General features: G+C 46.4%; 2 long non-coding RNA genes across 3 annotated transcripts in view; one reads left to right on the top strand and one right to left on the bottom strand.

Annotated features, from left to right (window-relative positions):
• Nucleotides 1–22,962, top strand: part of LOC111937227 (uncharacterized) — an 87,483-nt gene that overhangs the window by 31,271 nt on the left and 33,250 nt on the right. The window lies entirely within an intron of this gene.
• Nucleotides 201–11,076, bottom strand: LOC147649790 (uncharacterized). The gene is made up of 3 exons (XR_015277921.1): nt 9,980–11,076; nt 6,113–6,406; nt 201–4,325 (listed from the first exon to the last, which is right to left on the bottom strand). It is a non-coding gene; the product is annotated as an uncharacterized LOC147649790 (long non-coding RNA).

Raw genomic sequence — 22,962 nt, 5'->3', positions numbered from 1 at the left:
ATACCCAATTAGCTGATTATCCCAAAGGGAATTGAAAATGAAGGTTATCTTTCAACTTGTGATGAGCTTCCAAATAAATATTCAACATGCATTTAATAAGACAGTTTTATGCATTATTTAAGTATCAATTGATGGGTAGAAGACGAAAGACTACGCTGCTGATGCTGAGGTTTGAAAGGCAAGAGCAGGAATCTGGTGAATGTGGTCTTAAAGGAGATTTGCATCTCTTGTTTTATTGGAATATTATTTACACAGTAATCATGAAAAGAATTTCAGTAAGAATTCATTTCTGTATTTGGGTTTGTTGGGATTTTTTTTGTTGTTTTTAAAACAGTCATAGCAAGAGCACAAGATTAGAGAGCAGGGGATGTCAAAGGTGCTCCAGCCTCCACCTCAGGGCAAGATCAGCTCTCTGGGGCCAGGGTGAAACTTGTCCCTTGGAGTTTTGTGCCTGGGTCAGAGAGAAGGGCTGGTTCATGTCATGGTTTGTGTCTCTGGTTAAATCTTTTCCCCTTGAGCTCAAATGTTCAGTTCTCCTCTTGATTCTGGGCTACTTCAGGATGGACATTGCTGGGGCAGAACTCCTCCCTGAGGAGTGAAAATGCTCTGCAGGACAACCCAGCTTCCTCATGGGCATTTCTGGTGTTGCAGTGGGAAGTCTGGGCTGTTGCCTCCTTCCTGTTGATGGATTGATCGTGCAGATCCACAATGTGCCCCGTTCACATGGAGGAATCTGGCTGCTGGCTTCAAGGGGTGTCTGACAAATCCGACAGCAATGCCCATTTTTGACCTCTACTTTTCCTCCCCTGTTATTTTTGCTCCTCCAAAAATATGACCTGAAACCTTGGTGGGTAATTTTATCTTGAAACCCAGAGCTGATGTCCTGTGGTTGCAGCTCTTCTCCTGCAGGATAACCGAGAGGGGAATGAGCCCCACAGCCCTGGGAGATGCCACTTGGTTAATTAAATAAATACTCCAGTGACCTCTGAGACAGGGGTGAAAGCAAGAAGGAGAGGAGGAAAGTGGGTTTTCTTCATGCAGGGCTTTTTTGCCTCTTCAGTGCTTCGTTGTTTGGCTGCCCAGTGGGACTCAGCTCCTCCAGGCAGTTCAGGGGAGGCTCTGTTTTCCCTAACACCCCGTGGTATTCCAAATATTATTTCCAAATATTGTTTTATGCACCTTTTTTTTTTTTTCTAAAGAAAAGGTACTAAAAAAAAAAGTGCTAAAATAAAAACAGAAGGTCTGTCATGATTGATACGTGGAAAAGACTCCACAACTCGTTAAAGTTGTAAAGCAGAGTCAATTTGTGGGGCTTTCTTTTTCAGCTCTCTTTTTAAAGTAATTTATTAATCTAGTTGGGATTATTTGTCTTTGCCCTTACAAAATGTTTTTCCCTCCAAAGGAAAAACTGTCAATGTATTATTAAAGGGAGGTCAGATCCCTGTGACCTTTTCCTTGTTGGTTCAGTGTTTGTAGAGAAAACATAAAGAGTGGGTTTTGTTAAAGGATGCTGTTGAGAAATAAGAACTTGAGTTCAATTTGCTTTTTCTCTTCAATATTCTACTTTTCCCTCCCTCTTTCACTCGGTGCAACATGACCTATTTTCTGTACATATGCATTTTCCCAGTCTAATTTATCTAGTACTGAGTATTTGCATTTTCATTACTTTTAAGAAAGATTGCATCTCCATTTTAATTGAAAAAATCACCTGTTTTATTTGAAATATAAATAATTGTCAAATGTTTTCACTGATGGTTATGGAGATTTGTTTTAAAGCTTTTATTTTGTATCAGATATTTTGATGCTTCCTTTAATTTGGTGCACGCAACCATATTTCTTAATATCTTTAAATGATCTCAGGCATATCAAGAAGGTAGATTTTTCAAAAGAGCTCAGAACTAGAAGTCTGAATAATTGATTTCTACTTTTAGTTGTTAAACTAAAAAATGTTTCTTAATTTCTTTCTGATAGCACTAAGAGGAAGATTATTCAGCAGAACAAATAGGGGACCCTGAACGTTTTGTTTGATTCATTTTGCTTCAGCTGCATGCTCTGAAACCATTTAAATCCCTCCTTAAAAATTAAATGCTGATGATTTTTTCTGAAACAATTGTATGGGAAGGAAAAACTTAAACATTTCAAAATATCTTCAAGATCCTAAGCAGAAACATTTTTTCTTTTCTCAAATATGACCACATTTCCTCCCTTAAAGAAGCTGGGGTCTCTTCCTTACCATGTAGTAGTTACTACGAGGTGGTTCCTATTCCTAGTTCCTGTAGGTTCCCTAAAATAACATCAGAGAAAAGGGTTCCTCTGGAAGGTGATTCAGCCCTTTTGCCTTTCTCTAATAACCATAGGGATTAAATAATGTTATTTAATAAATAGTGTAACCTAAATAACGTTATTTCATATATTTAAGGGAAAGGACAAACCTGGGGGTGTAGATGTGCTCTGTTAAGCTCAGCTTATATTGTGCAGTGTTTAAGAGGCTCATTTGCACATTTAGGGTGTAAATGTCCAGTGCCATAGAGCAGAGGCATCGGGAAACCGTGGAGTGGGTAAGGGAAAGGCATTAACATCACGAGCAGAGCAATATGCAGATTAGTCAATATTAACAGCCACACTCATTTAGGTGAAGCTGATGAGCCAGCACAGGAGGTTCCTTCTCAGAGCCAGCATCGTGCAGTGGCTGTGGCAGGGGCCAGGAGAGGTCAGGCTGTGAAATATGGTCACCCTGCTGAGGGCTCACGATGCTTTCAAGGTGCTGCACGTCTCTAGCAGTACCAAAGCTCCTCTGAAGTCTAACTGGGGCGTTCCATCCTCTTCTGCTGTTTCTGCTGGGTACCCCAAAATGCCACCTTGTGCTTTGTCTGGTGCTGGCAGTTCAGGAGTACGTGAACTGATTCTCATAGGAAATTTGGTTCAGGTAGTTTAAGGCACGGTGGAAAATATTTAAACAGGAGGTGTCGTAGCAAATTTGCTGCTTATTTTGGAAGAATGACTAACAGTGTTTTGATTATCTCTGAGCATGCTAAGCTGACTCAGTGTAATGTAATTAATGAGGCCACCTTCCATTAGAGGACAGTGGGAAGAGCTATTGGTAATTACTTCCCAGGCATCAGAGAAATATTGCTGAAGCAGGAGCTCTTGGTGCCCTGATGGTGATTCCTCTGCTGCAGGAGCTGGAGCTGTGACTGAGGCAGCACGGGCTGAGCAGATGGAGCTGCTGCTGCCTGCCCAGGGCATGATCCCGTGGGCTTTGTTGGCTCAGGGAACAGATATTTGCTCACACCAACATCACCCCTCTCCTCTCTCTGTGTTTCCTGGGACCTCTGAGGACAGCCTGGGCATCTGAGGACAGCCTGGGCTCGAGCCACTGCTCCCAAGTGAGGATGTGCTTGGTGGGCAGTTTGGATCTTTGCAGTGACGTGGATGCATTTCAGAAAGTGCTGGAAAATCATCCAGGGTGTTGAATATAGAGATAAGTGCTGGTTCCCCTTGCTGCCAAACACTGGGGAAAGCCCAGCTGTTTTATCAACTTGCCTCAATTTCCCCATAATTGAAATTACAAGTGGACTGGCCTGGGGACCCTGGTTATTATTTGTTCAGAGACGGGGACATACAAGTGCTGGAAACATCTAAAGCCTTATCTAGCCTGACCTGCTGTGAACTGCAGACCATAAACTTCTGTCCACTAACCTCAACACGGAGCCCACTAACCCATCTCTGCCTGAAATATCTTTTCCACTCTCAGTCTGAAGAGACCACGAGGTGGACGACCCACCATTACCCTTAACAGCTTCCTTTAATGCCCAGCCTGTGTCTGGAAGCAGTAATTATCCTTGCTGCTCCTGTTGGATGTGATCTGTGGCTCACTGCAGTTTGCAGCAGGTCAGGTTAGACACAGGTTAGGTACAGGAGGCTTGAAGTGTGAGGTTACAGGATGCTGAGCGTGTTTTGAGCAGTAGCTCTTGGTGCTGGGTTTATTGCTGGCTCGCTGAGGGCTCAGTGCTGCTGTCCCAGGGGATCTCAGGGGTGCTGGCAGAGCGGGATGAGATCCTGGGAATCACTGGAGCTCTGCAGAGGATGGCAGCTCACTTGTTTGGCTGATTCAGCAGGTTCCTGATGGCTTGCCTTAATCCAACTAGATGAGAAACTGTGGTGTTCCCCCAGGCTGTGCCTAGCTGCGGGGCTTGTCTTTGTTATCACAGGCCTAAATTCACTCACAAAGTCATCCAGCTTCTTGTTTATCTGCTTCCTTGGGCTCCATAATTAGAGCTGCTGCTGAGACACCACAGCCTGGTTTGGGAGACCACCAGCACAGCCTGTGGGGAAACATAAAGACATTTAGCAGAGTGACTCTGGGAATCAAGGAAGAAATTTGCCTTCCTTGGGACTGAGCAAACACAGTGAGGCACAGCCTGCCCCACACTCCTGCAGTGCTGCCTGAGCAAAGGGGCAGCAGCCCACTGGCTCCAGCCAGGAGAACCATATTTCACTGGGGAAAAACTGGGGGGAATATTGTGACAGGGAGCCTGGCAGTTGGAGGCAGCCTCATGAACAGCTTTGGACTGACCATCTCTGTTTTCAGGGGGCGTTTTTCTGGAGCTTGTCATTTTTAAGGGCATTGATTTTAATGTGTTTTCTTTGGCTGGCGATTTGACACCGAAGGAATTGGCTCCAAGAAGGAATGGCATTCCTTGGATTTTCACCTCAGCATGCCTTGACTGGAAGCTCTAGCTGTCAGTGGTACCCAGAGAGAGTTTTGTTGATGAAAACCGTTCCTAGGAGCCCTCCCATGCAAGTGCTGAAATAATAAGCCATTTGTTTGGAGAATTCTCCTCTTCCCCATGGACAGGTGCCACTTTGAGTGAAACCATCTCAAAAAAGCATACACAACTCACAGACCTTGCACAGCTCATGGCAAAGAAGAGACTTCAGAATTCCCTGACAGAGTGGAGATTGCCAGACATTCACGAGCTGATGGATAACTGGAGTCAGTGAATGTTCACAATTCCTGCTTGGGAAAGCCTTGGAGGAGCTACAGAGACTGGGATTTCCTTCATGGGATCCCCAAATCATTAAAGGCTGGAAAAGCCCTCCAAGATCATCCAGTCAAATCATTAACCTACTGCCAGATTCACCATTAAATTGTGTCTCTAAGCACCACATCTACACATTTTTGGGGCCATTTCCAAAGGGTGATTCTGTGGGCAGCCCATTCCAGTGCTGCCCTTCTCACACCCCTCAGTTTTATCAGGTTGGTGTTTGCATCTGAGGCAATTTCAGTGGGTAGCACAAAGTTTTTGACCCTCCAAACAGCATGATGGCTTTTGTTCTGTTGGATACATGTTGGAGGATAATTCAGCTGTACTGGGATGAGCTCAGGTCTGAAGTGAGAGTCAGGCTTAAGGAGCTCAGGCTGTTTGGCTTGCTGAAAAGGACGTTTGGAGGCAGTGTGGTAGGTGATGGTAGGTAACTCCCTGCACCAGAAGAAGATCTGGTGGATGGATGCTGAGGTTAGATTGGAAAGACAACTGAGGAGTAACACAATAATTACCCAGAACAACTGACCAGGGCAAGAGGGAAATTAATTCTACTCAGATGCTTCACCTCAGACCTGGATATCTTCCTGGAAGGCATGATCTAGTTCAGCTATGTATGAGCTGGATAACATTACACACCAATGGGAAAAACAAACTGAAAAATGTTGTCCTGGATCTTTTCACTCACTGGGCAGCTTTCTCTTGTGTTACTGAGCTCACCACAGAAACAAGTTCTTTCTTTGAAAGGAGCTGCTCTGGACTCTGCACCTTTTAAGTTACTTTAATGGCAATGCAGGGTCCTGGGTTTACACTCCTTCAATGGGGAGACCTGGTTACCTGTTGCAAGGTTTTTTTCCCTGGAAAACAAAATAATATTGGGACAACTGAAATGTTTAATTTTACCCCAATATTGTTCTTGGGTCTTGGGATTATTTGTCTTCTGTGTTGAACCATTTTTCTTTAAAACACGATTGGCAAACAAAAATTTCACTTTGAAAGGAGACAGCAAAAAATCCTGGTTCTGAGAACTGGCAAAGTGATGGTTGTCAGATGTGGGTGTCACTCACCTTCTCTTTCCTCCAGCTGGAGCTGGAGTCTGCTGCTGAATCTCCCAGAGCAGCTGAGGCAGCGATGCTCTCAAGGGATCTGGCGCTGTGGTCTGTGTTGCAAACTGTGCTGTGGGGAAACCTGAGGTGTGTGAGCAGCCTCAAAGCATCAAAGCATGCAGGACTTGCATATGTTCTTCCTGCTGGGAGCAAGCTTTGGGTTCAGGTGGCAGGACAATCTGCAGCCCACGTTGCAGTGATGTGCTGCCTGCACGAGACCAAAGGCATTTCTGTGCATCCTGTGGTGTTCTACTCCTAAAAGGCAAGGTGGAGTGGGCATAAATAACAATCAAATAGCTGTGGAATAATGTTGTGTTTTTTCCCTTTCTCTTTGTTCATCAGCTTTGTGGCTGGGGCTCTGTGCCTGATTCCTGCTAAAAGTTGCAGAGCTCTGCTAAAGCTGGGCAGCTGCTGGGGTTGTCCTGGCAGTTCTGGGCTGCAGGTCAGCATAAAGGGATTTGGATAGCACAGTTCCATCTGAGGGGCTGTCTTGTTAATTCTGCTTTATTGGATGACTCCTGGAAGCAGTTTTCCTGTGCTATCACAAGGGTTTGTAATAAATCTTAACGAGGTACCCCTGCTATGATTAATCATTTGTTTCTCTAGCAGGATCATGGCTTATGTTCCCCAGGGAAGAGGAACGGAGCCTCAAACTCTGCATCAGGGCAGTGTCAGTGCTTACCTAGCTGTTTACTATCCAGCCTGAAAATGTTGCAGCAGTCACCCCAAATCCCCAGGACATGTCTGCTGTTTGTAAAAGTCAGTGTTTGCCGCCCAAGGCAAACAACAGCTTTTGAATGAGCTGCTTTGTTTTAAACCAGGCGATTCTTCCCTCTCCCTGCTCAGTATTATAAGGATCCAGGAGGGATTTATAACCAAGTCAAGAGAAAAGGTGACAGAGCCAGAGGTAAAGCCCATCAGAGCAAGTGCTGCTTTCACTCTGTTGGTATTTTTCTTTCAGGAAAAAAATCTTCACTGAAAGAGTGTTTGGGCACTGGAATCTTCTGCCCAAGGGAGGTGCTGGAGTCTCCACCCCTGGACATGTTAAAAAGCCTGGAAGTGGCACTCAGGGCCATGGTTAATTGATGAGGAGGTGTTGGGTCACAGTTTGGACTTGATGATCTTAAAGTTCTGCTCCAACCTGGTTCATTGTGTGATCCTGTGATTCTGTATTGAATGGCTCTCCCTGGACACTTGTGGCCACTGGGTGGGACTTGGAGGACCCAAAAAAGGCAGCAGTTGTCCTTGGTGAATCTCAAAATCTCAGCTAAAGCTGACAACCAGAGCTGACCAGTTTCCCAAAGCTGTGTGACATGCTGAGCCAATCCTGCACATTTCCCACCTTCCTCTCCATGTTACAGGTTTTGGGTATCTTCCAACACCATTTTTGCTGTCAGCAGATACATCCCAGCACAGGAAGATTTCCACCAGAGGAGGCTTGGGAAGCACGAGATAAAAAAAAGAGAAATCTTGGAGAAATCTCTGGGAACCGTGAGAAGTGTAAATTCACTCCTTTGTTAATTTGCTTCTCTCTCAACAGAGATGGCAAAATTCATGGGTGCCAGTCACTGGTGTGATGGAAGACAGATCCTGTCAGAAAGATATCCACGAGGTCTTGTTTGGCCAACACAGGGTAATTCTTAAATCATTAGTGCTGGTCTCTTGATTAAAACATGGACATGGTTTGTAACTAACAGGGGTGCTAAAGGAGCAGATCTAAACCCTGTTGTACCTAAGTCTTTAATTAACTGCAGTAGACTCTGAATCAAGTCCTGAAGGAACTGTCAATTTGAAACCCTCTAAAATCTGTGCTGGTAAAATCCAGGTTGGATAAATCTCCAAGGACAAGAGATTCAGCTACAGTGATCTGCATTGCTTAGTTAAATCGATTCAAGACACAAAACTATCTTAATCCAGGCAGTTTTACGTAATCCTCTAAGTGGGTTAAACCTGTAGGATGGCAAAGATTCATCCCATTAAAGTCGGGGACTCAGCTATGGCATCTAAGGTAGAACATCATTGCCCTCAGCAGTGGAGAGAGGGAGGGATGACCAGGGATGACCTGGGTTTCTGTGGTCTCACTGCTTTGGTAGCTGCTTGCTGAGAGTTGGGGCTTCTTTTTCTTTTGCATGAAAATGTCCTATCAGGCCTGGGCTCCACCTCGTGCTGCTGTTTCAAACCTGTTGTATTTTTTGAGGCAAACAAGCTGAAGCAGTTGCAGTAACACACTGAAAGGAGCAGGCAAATATTGCTATTTCCTCTGGAATAATTCTGTTCCTTGGATGCTGGGGGGGAGCTCCTTTGGTGATACTGGAGCAGAACTTTAAAGTCAGGCTCAGGAACCTGGTGCAGATAAATGAGACCATGACAGAAGGAGCAAAGCATGTCAGACTTAACTCAGATCCACTCAATTTGTGTGGCAGAGCTGCTGCTGAGGCCAGCAAGCCCCAGTCTGAACTTGCAGCCTCACCAATGTGAGTGGCAATATTCCCATCATCTTTTTGCCCCCACACTTTCTAATGTGCATCTGGATCTTTCCCAGTGATCCCATTAAGGCTCTTCAGGGAACCCCAGGGAAATTATGTTAAGAAGATAATTACAGGGGAGCCTGGATAAAAAGACAGGTCAAGAACAATTTGAAGAGTCAGGGAATGACTTCAGTCAGCTGAAGAGGTGTCATAAGGTCTCTATTCCCTCCAAGATGTTTCCTCACTGCCTTGGATGTAACTTCAGCTGCAGCTTCGTATTTGCTCCTCTGTTTTTCACCAACTCCCTGGCACAGGAACCTCTCCTTGCTGTACGTGTACCAGGTACTGGAAGAGCTGGAGTTAGCTGAGAACAGTTGGATCATAGGATTTAGAGACAGATGGGACCTTTTCCATTCTTTTTCTTTTTTTTTTTTCCTTTTTTGTTGATTAGCTCACAACATAACATATGAGGCAGTCACGTATTTCATATTCACACAACAAATTATGCATCTCGCATGGAGGAGCTCGTTTCCTTCTCTGAAATCGAGAATGAATTTCCATCTGGAATATATGATGTGGTTTCCATGTGTACAAACAGATACTTGTTACCAGTATCAAAGCAGAAAAGACATTTTGGATGATAATGTGCTGTGGAAGTGTCTGCCTGGTGAATGCATGAGAGCTGTCAGGTGATTCACAAACCCTGTGACAGACACTGAGCTCAGGGGTGGGGTTATGAGTACATAGGGCCTCTGATTTTCTGGGCAAGGATGCAGAATTTAAGACCTCCCATGCTGGAGTAGGATGTAATGTCTGAAGTCAAATCCACCCAGACCTTAGGAACAAGAGATCAAAATTGCTTTTCAGTATGGAAAATACTTGATTTTTAGTTTTCCAAAGCTCATCTTGGGTGGGTGCTGAGCACCTGCTTGTGCAGAGGGGATGATTTTGTCCAGGACAGTGGGCTCAGGTCCTTGTTCTCAGCATTAGCCTCCCTTGGGGTGCATCATCCCCATCCTGGGCCAGCCCACCAGGCCAGCCCCTGTCCCAGACTGCTGTGATTGGTGCTGTAGGGCTGTTCTGGGCTTGTCTCATGAGAGCCCTGATGTTTGGGGGTGTGATGGAGTCACCTTGGCTGAACATCAGGTGTCCACCAAAGCTGCTCCATCCTCAGCTGGGCCAGGGAGAGAAGACATAACAAAAGGCTTCTGAATCAGGATGAGGTCACTCAGCAACTGCCATCAGGGGCAACACACGTGACATGGAGGAAATTAATTTAATTAATTAATTTAATTTGTTGCCAATCAAATCAGAGTAGGAGAATGAGAAATAAAACCAAATCTAAAAGACTTTTCCCTACCTCTCCCTTCTTCCTGGCCTCAACTTCAGTCCCAAATTCTCTTGTTTTCGTTCCTCCTGCTCCAGCAGTGCAGAGGGGGTGGGGAATGGGGGCTGTGGTCAGTCTATCACATGCTGTGTCTGCCTCTCCTCCCTCCTGAGGGTGACAATTCCTCAGTCTCCACTGCTCCAGGGAGACATTTCTCCATGAAGTGCTCCAGTGTGAGTCCTTCAGCGTGTTGCAGTTCCCCATGACCTGCTGTGTCCTTTCCATGGTGTGCAGCCCCTCAGGGACAGGCTGCTGTGTCTGGGGCCATTCCACAGGGTGCTGTCCTTTTGGGCCAGGCTGCTCCACATGTGTCCCTTTCTTTGTGTCAGTCCTTCAGGAACAGCCTGCCCCAGCATGGATCACAAGGCCTGCTCCAGCATGGGCTTCCCACAGGGACACAGCCTTCTCTGGGCATGTATCTGCTGTGGCATGGGCTCCTCCTGGGCCCAAAGGACCTGGGCCTGCTCTGTGAGGAGCTCCTGGAGCTTCTGCTTCCCTGCTTCCCTGCCCCAGGGTCACGTTCCAAGGTCAGTAAAACCACGCAGATACTCCAGAAGCATGCCAGGGCTCTCCTGGGAGCTGCTGAGCTGTTCTGGTGGATCTGCTCTGATGCAGGTGCATCTCTGCTCCCCCGTGGCTGCACGGGCTGTGGGAGCACAGCTCCTCACCACGAGCTGCAGGGGAATCTCCAGTGCCTGGAGCAGCTCCTGCCCCTTCTGCTGCACTGCCCTGGGTGCCTGTAGAGCTGTTCTCACATTCCTCATTCCCCTCCCGCTGCAGCTTTGCAGGATTTTTTGTCCCTTCATAAATCCCTTGTCCCAAAAGTGCTTCTGATGTGGTGGATGGGCTCGGCCTTGGCCAGCAGCAGGCCCATCCTGCAGCCAGCTGGGATCAGCTCAGTCAGACACTGAGGAAGCTTCCAGAAGCTTCTCAGAGAAGCCACTTCTGTAGCCCCCACACTACCAAACCCTTTCTAGGCAAGCCCAGCCTAGAAAGCCTCAGTGAGACAGCAGCTGGGCACAGTTTCTGCTGCTCTTGCCTCCAAGCCAGCCAGACAGTCTGGCCCTGCCGCAAGACAAAGGTGCCCCGCCACTAATTTAACATCTTAGTTTCTGCTTAGTTTCCATTACACATAGAACATGTCACAGTTTTCACTTTTTTTTTAAAACTTATCGTAGCCTCAAAGGCTGTTTCTGAAGGGTGACTGGGTTATTTATTGCACAGAGCAGTTTTTTCGAGGAAATGGAAATGGCATCTGGCCTCCAAATGGAGACCACCTTCCCCCTCCAGGTCTTTAAGAGAACATGACAGTAATTGAGCAATAATGAAATGTTTCAGGAGGAGTGTCGCAAAGTTCAGAGTGGTATGGGAGAGTTATAAATCTGGGCTGCTTTTGGCTTGAGGAAGAAATCCCGTTATAAACTTATTAGCTGCTGACACTGTGCTTCTCTCACCCTGGCCAAGACGCAAAGCTCACCTCAACGCCGTTCCCTTGACTGGAGGTGCTGCTGTCTCAGGCACAGCTCTGCCTCCTGGGATCAGTAACAAGGATCAAACACATCACATGCTGCATGTGATGGGCTCTGCCCAGGTCTCTGTGCCTTGATCCTACTGGGACAAACCTTCTTCTCACTGAGCTGCTCATCCTGCAACAAGAACCTTGGCCAAACCTTTGGAGGTGCAATTTGTACCTCTCCCTTTTGAAGTAATTTATTTCAACAAAATATTGAAGCCTTGGATTCTGTTTCCTTGAAACTGTGGGTACCTAAGTGGAGACTTTTATCCATCTTCAGGGTCCTTTGTTCATTATTTTATTATTTGTGTTGTTACTAATTTGTGACTCTCAGAAAAGATTGCCCTTTTCCTCTCCTCCTACAAATGATTGGTGGGTTTAGAAATAAATCTGGAGTTTCCAACTCCAAGCTGGGAGTCTTTTAGCACTGGAAAATGTTTCTGACATGTTAAATTCTGCTCTTGGATTTCAATAAGTTGCCTCCAGATTTCAGCCTAACATCTGATGACTTGTCTTAGGAAATTCTACGGGCTGTTGCTACAAACAGTGGTGGAAAATGGGAATTTTCAAGTGGTTGGTCTCTATTTTGCCTTCCTCTCTCAGGGCTGGATGCAGGTGTGTGTTTCCATGGCTGTCAAAGGTATCTGATTGGAGGGTTTGTGATGGACACCCCACCCTGAGACCATGAGGAGAGACTTCACCTGAACAGAGACAATGATTTGCATCATAGACATCCATGCCTGAGATGATTTCAAGGTCTCCATCAGTCATGTGGAGAAAAAAGTACATGGAAAGTAGGATTTACATGGTAGGAAAGTGGGATTTACATGGTCTGCCTAGCTCACTTGGAGAGGAGAATGCAAATGTGGAATAGAGTTACTGAAAAAATTATTTCTGATGTTGATGGTGTAGGAGCATTATCAGCCAAGGTTTGTGCCTTCATTTGTCTTTTACATTTGATCCACATCAACAGCTTGTAGTGAACATTGACCAGAGTATTTTTGTAAAATGTAAATGTAAAATTTTGCATAAAATGGCTGATATAAACCTAAATACTTGACTGCTTTGCAATCCATCAAATCCATGGTTCCATCAAGGAAAGAAACCAGGTTTTCTTGACAATAGAAGGAAAATAATGTGGTGCATCTCTTCCAAACCTCTCAGACATCCTTCATTCAGGCAAAATAACTCAGAAACATGTAAGGGATCTAAAAATATTGGTCTGACTGAAATCTCTTTTCTTCCTCTGGCATTGGGAATCCTGTGAACTCTTGTTTCTCCAATCAGTGGTTGCAAAATACAGCTAAGTGTTTTTTGGAGTGAGTTGTGGAGGGACCACACATTTAATTAATCGTGGTTACATATGTCTAAATAAATTTCTGCAAAAAGTGACATTTTTAAGGAGATATCATGATAAAATTGCTCAGGAGGAAAAGTTAGGGTTTCCCAGTTTCACATTTAATTAACTTAGCCTGACTTTTATAGGGCTTTGTGTTATGCATTTTGGTCTTCAGTAAACAAATAGTAGAAAATTAAAGCAGAGCAACTGCCAATGAGCAGTAAATTTAATTGAAAAATAATGAGTTGCCATGGGGTGCTGTAGGGTTCTGCAAAGATAACGTTATTTATCTTGGAAAAGCTCCACTTGCATTTGTCAGGACATGATATATATATAGAAGTGGAACAAAAGGAAAAAATACGACATTAGATAGGAAGGGGCTAAGGCCATATTCCTCATCCTGAATTTGGGGCTGGAGTTTGGTGGAGTGAAAAACTGATTTCCTGCTCTCTGTGGCAGCTCAGTGCAATTTCCATGCAATGCATCCCTAAGTGAAATGTGGTGTCAGGAAGAGAAGTGACTGGAATTTGTAAGGTCCAGATGAGCAGGAAGGAAGACGAACATCAATGTCACAGGAGGGAGGGAATGTGTGGAACGGTCTCTGTTCTAATGGTGAAACAAAAACCTGGATCTGAATTCTCCCTCTGCTTTTCACATGTATTTCAAAGGAAATTGAATGTCTGGAAAACAGCAGAGCGAGCCCTCCGATAAAGGTGCTGAATTAAGGCAGTGAAAGGATGTCTTAATCTTGGGTTAAAGAGATACATTTGTACCCCCTAGTCTTGTTCCTCATTGTGAAACACTCGAAATCCAGGTGATTGAGCAGCTGGGTTGGGAGCAGCAGAGTTTGAACTCGTTCACTGACAGTGTTCATCCCACTGGCCGAGCGAACGGCGTCACTCTGGATTTTCAGCAGAGCAGCAGATACCAAACCCAAGGGTGGTTTGGATACCAAATCTGGGGGTGGAGAGGGTGTCCTGGGCACCCCACTTAGCTGGATGAGCCCCCTTTGTCCCTGCACACCTTTCTTCACCTGCACACGTGTGGAATGTGGTGTGCAGCACTCTCTTTTCACAACATCTGGTTTCCAAGCCTATCATTTCCCAGCACTATGCAGCAAAACCCACATTATTTACAGCCTTCCCATTTGGAGGGCTCACCAGACCCCAAATTTGGCTGACATTTTCAGGTTCCTGCTTTTCATTTCAACCCATTCTTGCTTTATTTTTAGCTGTTATAAAATGACACATGTTTCCATCTTTTAGGTAATGAGATGCTTTCCACTTAATTCAATCACTAGTTAATTTGATCCTCTATTTAATTTGTTCCAAACGTCTGGAAGCAAAGTTCCATGTCTTAAGTATATGTATATATTACATATATAGCTTCTACCCTTTGCTCTGATCATTCTCCTTCTTCTAAACAAGACTTATAATTCAATCTTAGGCTACTGAAACTTGTCATTTAATTAATAAGAAAAGCCCAAATCAAAGCAAGCTAGAAGGAAAAGAAAAGGTTTAAGGACTGAATCCTGGTCATAAAAGATGACTGTGACTTAAAGTTGCATCATGGACTACCTGCTGTTGGCTGATAGCTCTTCTATAGGCTATCAAATCCATCACAGTGAATTAATGGGAGCAAAATTTTTTTAGGAGAATGTTCAGAATAAATGTGAAGAGCCACTCGGTGGAACATAAACCTAAAAATATGGTGTAGCAAAGTTTTATCTGTCACCCCAAGCCTTTGGAACTCAGAAATCAGATGGTGAGGGGATAGCACTGCTGCAGTCTGTGCTAAATCTGTGTTGTCTTCAGAGCTGTCAGGAGCACCCACCAGCACTCCATAAAGCTTTCACTTCCATCCCCAACAGACCCCCAGAAAACCCTCACACACCTGCTGGAATCAAACACTGACCTCAGCCTCACTGCTGACTTCTCTGGCTTTAGAAGCAGCAGCTCAGCCCATCTGAGTGTCATGGCTAGCTGGTGTGTGGGGCTGGGTGTGCTTTTGGCTGGCAGGGCTGTGTGTGCAGGGAGAGAAGCTGGCCCAGCTCCCTGGCCGCAGGATGAGCGATTCCCCGCAGTGCTCCCGGTGCTGTGAGTGCTCATGTTGCTGCTGTGATCACCTGGTGGGGTGTGCAGAGTCCAGGGACACCAGGCACAGTGGGAACCTGCACCTTTCCAGCCCTTGGGCCAGCTGGGTTTGTGCCATGGGTGCATTTTCACGCAGAGCAGGGCTGCAGGAATCCTTTCAGTGGATCCCCACGTTAACCTGCCAGGAAGTCACCAAAAATCCCACCACAGAACTCCCTTATTTCCATGGTGCCTCGCTGGGAACACCTGGGTGTGTGCCCGGGTGAGAGCTTGGCTGTGTTTCCCAGGCTGAGCAGTCACAAGGGGTGATGTCCCTGGGAGGGGATGGAGCAGACAGTGCACTGGGAGACACCTCCTGCCTTGCAGGGAGCCCAGCTTTTGGCTCTTCTCCTTTGGGAGGTGAAGGCAGATGGAAGCCAAGCCAGGCAGCAGCTCCACGAGTTCTAGGAGCTGTGCCCTCCCCATCTCTCTGCTGTAAGGCCATGAGTGATGGGCTCTATGCTGAAGAGGCACAAGGTGGTTGTGTCTGCTGGTGCTTTTCAAGGCTGGAGAAGGCCCATGGGTATGGCTGTGGCAGGGCTCTTTGTCCAGATGGTGCTCTGCTGGCAAAAGTGTTTTCCCACACAGTTTTGGGAAGCTTTCCTGTGCCCTTGGTTGGAATCTCCACAAAGGAGGAGCACCTGCAGTGGGGCAGGAAGGGGTGGAATGCTCCAGGGATGATTGCAATGCCAGGACAGGAGGAGTTGGAGGTTGCAACTGGGAGGAAACCATCCAAAAGCCAAGGGGAGAATGGGGAGGTAACAAACCCATGATGTGCTCAGTGAGCAGTGAGATGGCTTGGCTGGGATTCTGTTCCCCACGAGATGGAGACAGCGCTGCTGGTTTTGGTTGTTTTCCAACTGTGGTGTAGGAACAATTTGTCTTAATAAATGGTGAGAAATAATGCAAGAGGACAGAGCCCTCGAGAGGGTATGAGGGCTTTTATGGGAACCATGGGATGAATATTAACAAACAGATCATGTTGTTATTGCTTCATGACCTGGGCTTCACAGCCATGTGTGACCTGAGTGCCCCAAATTCTGAGCTGATGCCTTCTGATTTCTATGGACCAGTTTCTTCCATGGTGTCTGATTTCTGTGGTGGGGATCTGTTGCTGAGTCAGTGTGTGGAGGTGAGCTGAGCGTCTCACCTGGGTCAGCATGCTCATAGCATGAGCATCAGCATGAGGAAACTCCTGATAGGGGGAAGAAGCTTTTTCTCCTCCACATAAATAAAATAATTATTTATGCTGCTTTCAGCTCTGTTGCTGCTTTCCTGAAGCAAAATGCCTTCCTCCTGTACCACTGTCCCATGGATGATAACATCAGGAAACTCAGGATGTCCTTGAGATTTCAGTCTCAAGAGCACGGACCACAATGACTGGACAAGAGGGAAAGGCTTCAGGCTGAGGGTAGATTTGGATGAGATGTTTTATTTACAGCAGTGTCTGGTTGCAGTACCAACCTGGCCTTTCTTTACCTCAGCTTAGGTAAGTTTTGGTTTTGTTTTTGAAAACATATGCTGTGTTCCCAAATACCACAAAGGAGCTGCCACTCTGCTGAGCTGCTCGTGCAGCTGCTGTTGCAGGAGACTGGACACCCCAGTGTGGTCCAGGGACTCATTCTGGACCCACAATCACCCTGTGGGGCTCTTCACCACAAATTCAATAGGTGCAGGAACAGACCCGTCATTCCCCAAAAAAATAACCTTTCCTCTCCTCTCCCCTGTCTTCCAGACCTGCCTCATCTGTTTTCACCTGCATCCAAATCTCCCTCCTCTTCCCACCCTGGTGGAAAGCAAACCTAATAGAAAAAGCAGTGCTAATGATCATGACCCCACTACTATTTTATTTCCAATTGGCAGCTCATGCAAGCAGCCCTATTTTCTGTCCTAATAGGAAACTTTATGATGTACCAAATTGCCCTGTAACAGCCTGTGCTGAGTTGCCTCCTGAAAGGTAAATGAGTTTGAAATTTTATGATCAGTTACTATGACTTTTTTGCCTATTCCATAAAAATGAGAGGGGGGATGCATTAAAGGGACCCTAAGGTTGCAAAATGAAGCTGCTGGCAGCCAGATGCCTTTGGAGGGCTGCAGGTGGGAGCAGTGCTGGTCACAGCTGCCTGCTCTTGCCTGGTGGCTCTGTCCCCTTCTTGTGCTGGCTGTCACCTCCCTGGTGAACAGGCCTGCTGCACCTGAGGACTCACCTGGATGCTGGTGGGTGGAAAGGACAGCTTGGCAGGGACAGAAGGGAGGGGTTTGGGGCACCAAAGCCCAGGCATTACCCTACACTGTGGAGTGCCATCTCCTGCCTTGATGGGAGTGATCCCACAGCTCAGTACCATCCATAGGGAATCCAGGCAGGGGCTCCTGCTGCCTTTAGGTTGGAGTCTGGGTCAGGAAATTATCCAGAGGCTGGCAGCAGAAGGATATGGGACACTTTAACCCAGAGCTGCTCTCCTGTGTTGGTTGGGAAGAGCTCATTTCCCAGTAAGGGCTTTGTGTTAATTAGAGTAGCTGAGCCCTCACACAACCTGACCTGGGAGCAACAGGACTCTGGGAAGTCCCATTAGCATTTTCCAATGTGTTTTGCAGTGGAGAAGCATGGGATGTGATCCAGGGAGGGATTAGGCAGGAACCTTTCCATGGGCAGCAGGACATCCCCTTTATTTCAGTTGAAATTAGGTGTCTAAATATTTTTCTGACTTTTCATGATTTTTCTGGCTTTTCATGATGGTGACTGCAAAGAACAAACTTCAGTTTTCTTGGTACCTACTGGTATTTGTGTGGATTTGTGGGTTTTGGAGCTGAACTTGGCTGGTGAACTGGAGACTTGCAAGAACTGGAGCAGGAAGGGTGAAGTCCTACCTGGTAACTCTTTGTCCTCCTGCTCCCAGGGCTGATGTTCCTCACTGAGTTGCTGCCCTGTGTTGCTCCAAACCTGGAGCAATGTGCCTGGAGCCATGACATTTCCATCAGCTGATGTTGACCCTCATAAACCTGTGAGCCAAACAGGGAGCCATTTATGTAAAAAAAAAAAAAAAAAATTAAATTAATTCAGTCCAGTTTTTGAATTTTTTTACTTTGAATATTTTTTCAGTAACTAAAAATTGTTTGAAAAAAATCTGCAGGATCTCTCACTAATTATTTTAATAGAAAGAGGAGATCTGGAACAGTGAAAAAAAAAAAAAGTGATTTTTGTGAGAAAATGATCATCCACTTTCCACTGAAGTGTTTGATAAAACCCTGTGATCAAAAAACACTGCACAGAATTTCACAGTAACATTTTCTCTTTGGCTGAACAAATAAAGTTTGAAGAAGTCTATCTTTAATATCAAAAGCTGTGCTTGGATGGTTACCATCACTGCTGGTTATGGTAACTGCTTGTATAAGAGTGTGATTTTGATGATGATGATGAGGATGAGAATGATGATGAGGAGGAGGATGATGATGGTTGTTTTATCTAGAACTCAGCTCCAGAGCTGGGCAACCCTAGTGGTACCTTCTGCTCTGCTCCCTCCCCATCTTGCCTGTGCACCACGAGAGCAGCGAGCTCCAAGAACAGCTCTCCAATCAATAAAGGGAGTGTTTATGGAGCCATAGATGTATTTCCAGTAACTTCTGTTGTCTGCCTGTCTCACTAGACTGTTGCTGCTATCTAACAGCAAACCAGACTCCTGCTGAACTCCACAGGACAGCTGGGTACATATTTTTTACTGGGAGCTGGTTTTGGTGCTGGGGCAGTCCCTGGGATGAGTTATATTGGGGTGGCACTGGCTGGTACACGGGTGCTGGAAATTGGAGCCTGTGGTTTATTCAGAAGAGAGAGAGGGAGAAGGGAGAGAGGTATGGTCTGACCCAACACTGCGAGGATGTTCGAGAAGGTGGGGATGGGACTGGGGTTCAAAGCTTTGCTCAAGTGAAATCAAGGCAGGAGGTGCTGAAGGAGCGGTGCCTGTTTCTCTCCTGTGCAGGTACAGGAACAATCAGCTCTGTGCCTCAGGAGTACATCATATTTCCAAGCATGGTGGTACACAAGGTAGTGAAGGTCTCAGATTAGAGTAGATTTAGATGCAGGATGAACCAACTGGATGTCTGGGTAGGGTGATGTGAATCCTCACCTCCTGTTCAGAACTGACCCCTCGAAGTCCAGAGGAAAGGCATCACACTCTGCAGAATCCTGGTGCAGCCCTGGAGAACTCTCCTTAGATACTGGTGGGAAGGAGACAAATCTCATTTTTCTAAGCCAAAATCCCTCTTCTCCAGAGCACCACGGAGCAGCACGGAGTGGCCAGCAAGGCACAGGACATCCCTACAGTGCTCCCCAGTCCTGCTGAGCTCTTAGAGAGCAGCACCCGCCACAGGGAGGGCACTCAGGGCACATGAGCAGAGATGGAGCACCAGGCTCTGGAGACCGAGCTGAGACCCTGGAAAAAATTAAGCCTCCTCAATGACACAGCAAGAAATCAACATTCCTCTTCAATTATTGTTTTTTTTGTGCAAAAGATTAGAATCCCATACCTCTGCTACTTGTACTGTCAACTAGAAGTGTTGGCTTGCTGGGTCATATGGCATCACTGTGCTTAAATCCGAAGGCCCCAAGTTCCATTTCCAGTTAATGATCCATAAGAGGGATTGCAGCATTCCTCCTACAAAGATTGCCTGGAAGCTCCTGACAGACTGCTTAGTTTGGGGAAGAAAAAAAGCTCTGAAATATTCCTATGACTTATAAATCAGGTGAAGTCAGCAATGCTTTATAAGGAGCAGTAATTTGGTGCACACTAGTACCAATAGCTGGTCAGTAAAAGCTCCTTCAGAGTAAAAAAAAAATAAAAATAGACAGTGATTTCAGTACAACCGAAATGCAGAACTTGTTCAAATTCATATGTAATAAAGCAATTATTGTTTATTATTGAAGTACCAATTGATTATTAAAAACACATTTATGAGGCTGGACCACAAGGTAACAGATACGTACCTCTGGCATAGCTGCGAAACCTCAGTAAATAATGAATATTAGAAACAGATTTATTGAGGCCTAACGATACGGTAAGATGTGTATCAGTTACAGAGCTCTTAAAACCCAATCAGTCTGTTCTTAAGCCATTTTTACTGAGGGTTTACAGCTCAGCAGTAGGGCTCCATGTCTTCATCTAGGGCCGCTATGCCACATCTTATTGCTGGTTTGATATGTAATTAAGGGAGTGTTTGCAGGGATAAGACTGAACTGAGCAAGGAGAACCAGGATAAAACACAATCATTTTCCTGCTTCTGAAAGTGCAGAGCAGAGCAGAGCTGCTGCTTCACCTGTGCTTGAATCTTTTCTTGCATCTCTGAACCCCTCTTTCAGTGGAGCGTGCAGACCATGGGCAATCTGAGGATATGACCCATCCCAGTGCCCCACACCCCAAGCAGAACGTGTCCTCCCTCCCTCCAGCATGCAGCTCACACCTCTGCTAGGCCTCACCAACTCACACTCATCACACTCCCTTCACCAGATTTTGCAGAGTGTCATTGTTGTAAATGGTAAATCCAAGCTGCAGTGACATTAAAACTGGGCTGAACCCAAAAACTGCCTGGGAGGGGAGAGCTGGGCATGGTGAGACCATGAATGGCCACCAGAAGGTACCAGCGTGCAGGCTGTGCTTATTCACAAGAACAAGCCCCATCTCCTGCTCCCTTCAAGAATGTTTAAACACTTGCCCAGGAAAGCGATCCATCCATCCATCCATCCATCCATCCATCATCCATCCATCCATCCATCCATCCATCCATCCATCCATCATCCATCCATCCATCCATCCATCATCCATCCATCATCCATCCATCATCCATCCATCCATCCATCCATCCATCCATCCATCCATCCATCCATCATCCATCCATCCATCCATCCATCCATCCATCATCCATCCATCATCCATCCATCATCCATCCATCCATCCATCCATCCATCCATCCATCATCCATCCATCATCCATCCATCCATTCATCATCCATCCATCCATCCATCCATCATCCATCCATCCATCCATCCATCAGCCGTCCATCCATCCATCATCCATCCATCATCCATCCATCATCCATCCATCCATCCATCCATCCATCATCCATCCATCCATCATCCATCCATCCATCCATCCATCCATCCATCCATCCATCCATCCATCATCCATCCATCCATCATCCATCCATCCATCCATCCATCATCCATCCATCATCCATCCCTGCCAGCCCCATGGCATCTGCTTCTCCATCTCACACACAGGATCCCAGCCTTCAGCACAGCACAGCCACTGGAGCCTCCCCAGGGCTCGAGCCTTTCACACATCTCAGGATGAACACAGAAGGCCAAATCCCCAGAGACACAGCCACCAAAAAAAGAGCCAGTATGGAAACCACAGACTGACTGCAGGCAGTGATTCTGCCCAGATCATGCAGAACAGCTGGGGCAAAGCCCAGGGCAGGAGAGGTCTGCTCCTTTTCTTTTGTCATGTCTTAAGGATCTCCCAGCCTCCCCACCAGAAGAGGAGGAGGGGAGAAAGAAGCCCAGATTACTGGAGAATTCCCCTAGCTCAGATTTTCTCTATTCAAATTTATATATTCCACTACAGGTGACATCATGATTGCTGGAGTCTGACAGGTGATGCTGTAAAATGCATGAAACCATAAAAATTTCAACAGCAGCAAGCTCCATTGACGCTACATCTGACAGCACTTAGCTGCCCAGCTAACACAAATATTATAAAAGCACTCGGGAAAGAAATCCAACCTGCCTGACCTCAGTTTTGGACTAATAAAGAGTACAGCATGACCAGATTTCACCCACTTATAATAAGCAGATATCTTTACAAGAAACCAAAGCAGGGTGCTGGTTGGTGTAAAGGACTAAGGCAAGAGATGAGTTAAGAGTGGGCAAAGTGATCACTGGGCACACAGGGCTCTGCTCCACCCCAGCTCCCTGCCAGGAGATCTGTCTCAGAACTATCACTCAATCTAGCACAGCTATCACTGAAAAAGGATGTTCACCAACCTCACACAGCCAGGCTAGGGTGGGTAATTGCCCAAATCATGTCAGAGCCCCTGATGTTCATTTCTGCCCTCCCCACAGGGAGTGTGTGAGTAATCTTGTCTCTGAAAGTTGGGCATTAAGTGAATCCAGAAGAATCATTTCCTTTTCTTTCAGCACTCTCAGCACTACATTTTAAAAGTCTGAGAATCTGCTTTTTATTTCTTTCTGCCCTGAGATTCCTCTGGTCTCCCTGGAGGAGAAGAACAATCCTCAGACGTGTGGAAGGCTCTTCATCCATCCATCCATCCATCCATCATCCATCCATCCATCCATCCATCCATCCATCCATCCATCCATCATCCATCCATCCATCCATCCATCCATCCTGAAGGTGAAGGAGGATTCCCACATTTCCCAAAATCATGGAGATGAGTCAGGCAGATGTGGGCTGGTGGCTCCAGCCAGGCAGGGATTTTCAAACCAGACATGCTGAAATGGATCATCCATTTCTCCAGGGAGAACTGGCTTCCATGAGCTCTTTGGGATTAGTCAGAATCCCATCTCATGGGCAGAAGGAGGTCACCTTCCAACTGGGCACCCAAAAACCTTTCTGAGCAGAGCTGGGGACCCCAGTGCTGGCTGTTCTCAGCCTCTCTGGCTGTTCTCATACCTCTCTCCCTGGAATGGGGGAGTCTTCTACAGCCTCCAGCCACCCAGCCAGTGCTGGTGGTGGCTCTGGGGTGGTGTGAGTGTTTCTTCACCCCACACAGCTCTCCCCAGGGGGCGAGGGAGGGAGCGTGGTGGTGGCACAGCCCCACGGGTGCCAGATGCCTGTGAGCTACGAGAACCGCGTGTGCGTCCGTGTCCCTCGCGTATGGCGAGCGTCACATCCAATTAGGGCACTTCAAGCCCTAATGGGAGCAGAGTTCAGTGTCTCTAATTAGTCTGGTCAAAGGCAGG

The sequence above is a fragment of the Cyanistes caeruleus genome, chromosome 19 (genome assembly GCF_971803275.1).
Source record: "Cyanistes caeruleus chromosome 19, bCyaCae1.hap1.1, whole genome shotgun sequence".
Lineage (NCBI taxonomy): Eukaryota > Metazoa > Chordata > Aves > Passeriformes > Paridae > Cyanistes > Cyanistes caeruleus.
This window is presented reverse-complemented; position numbering and strand designations above follow the sequence as displayed.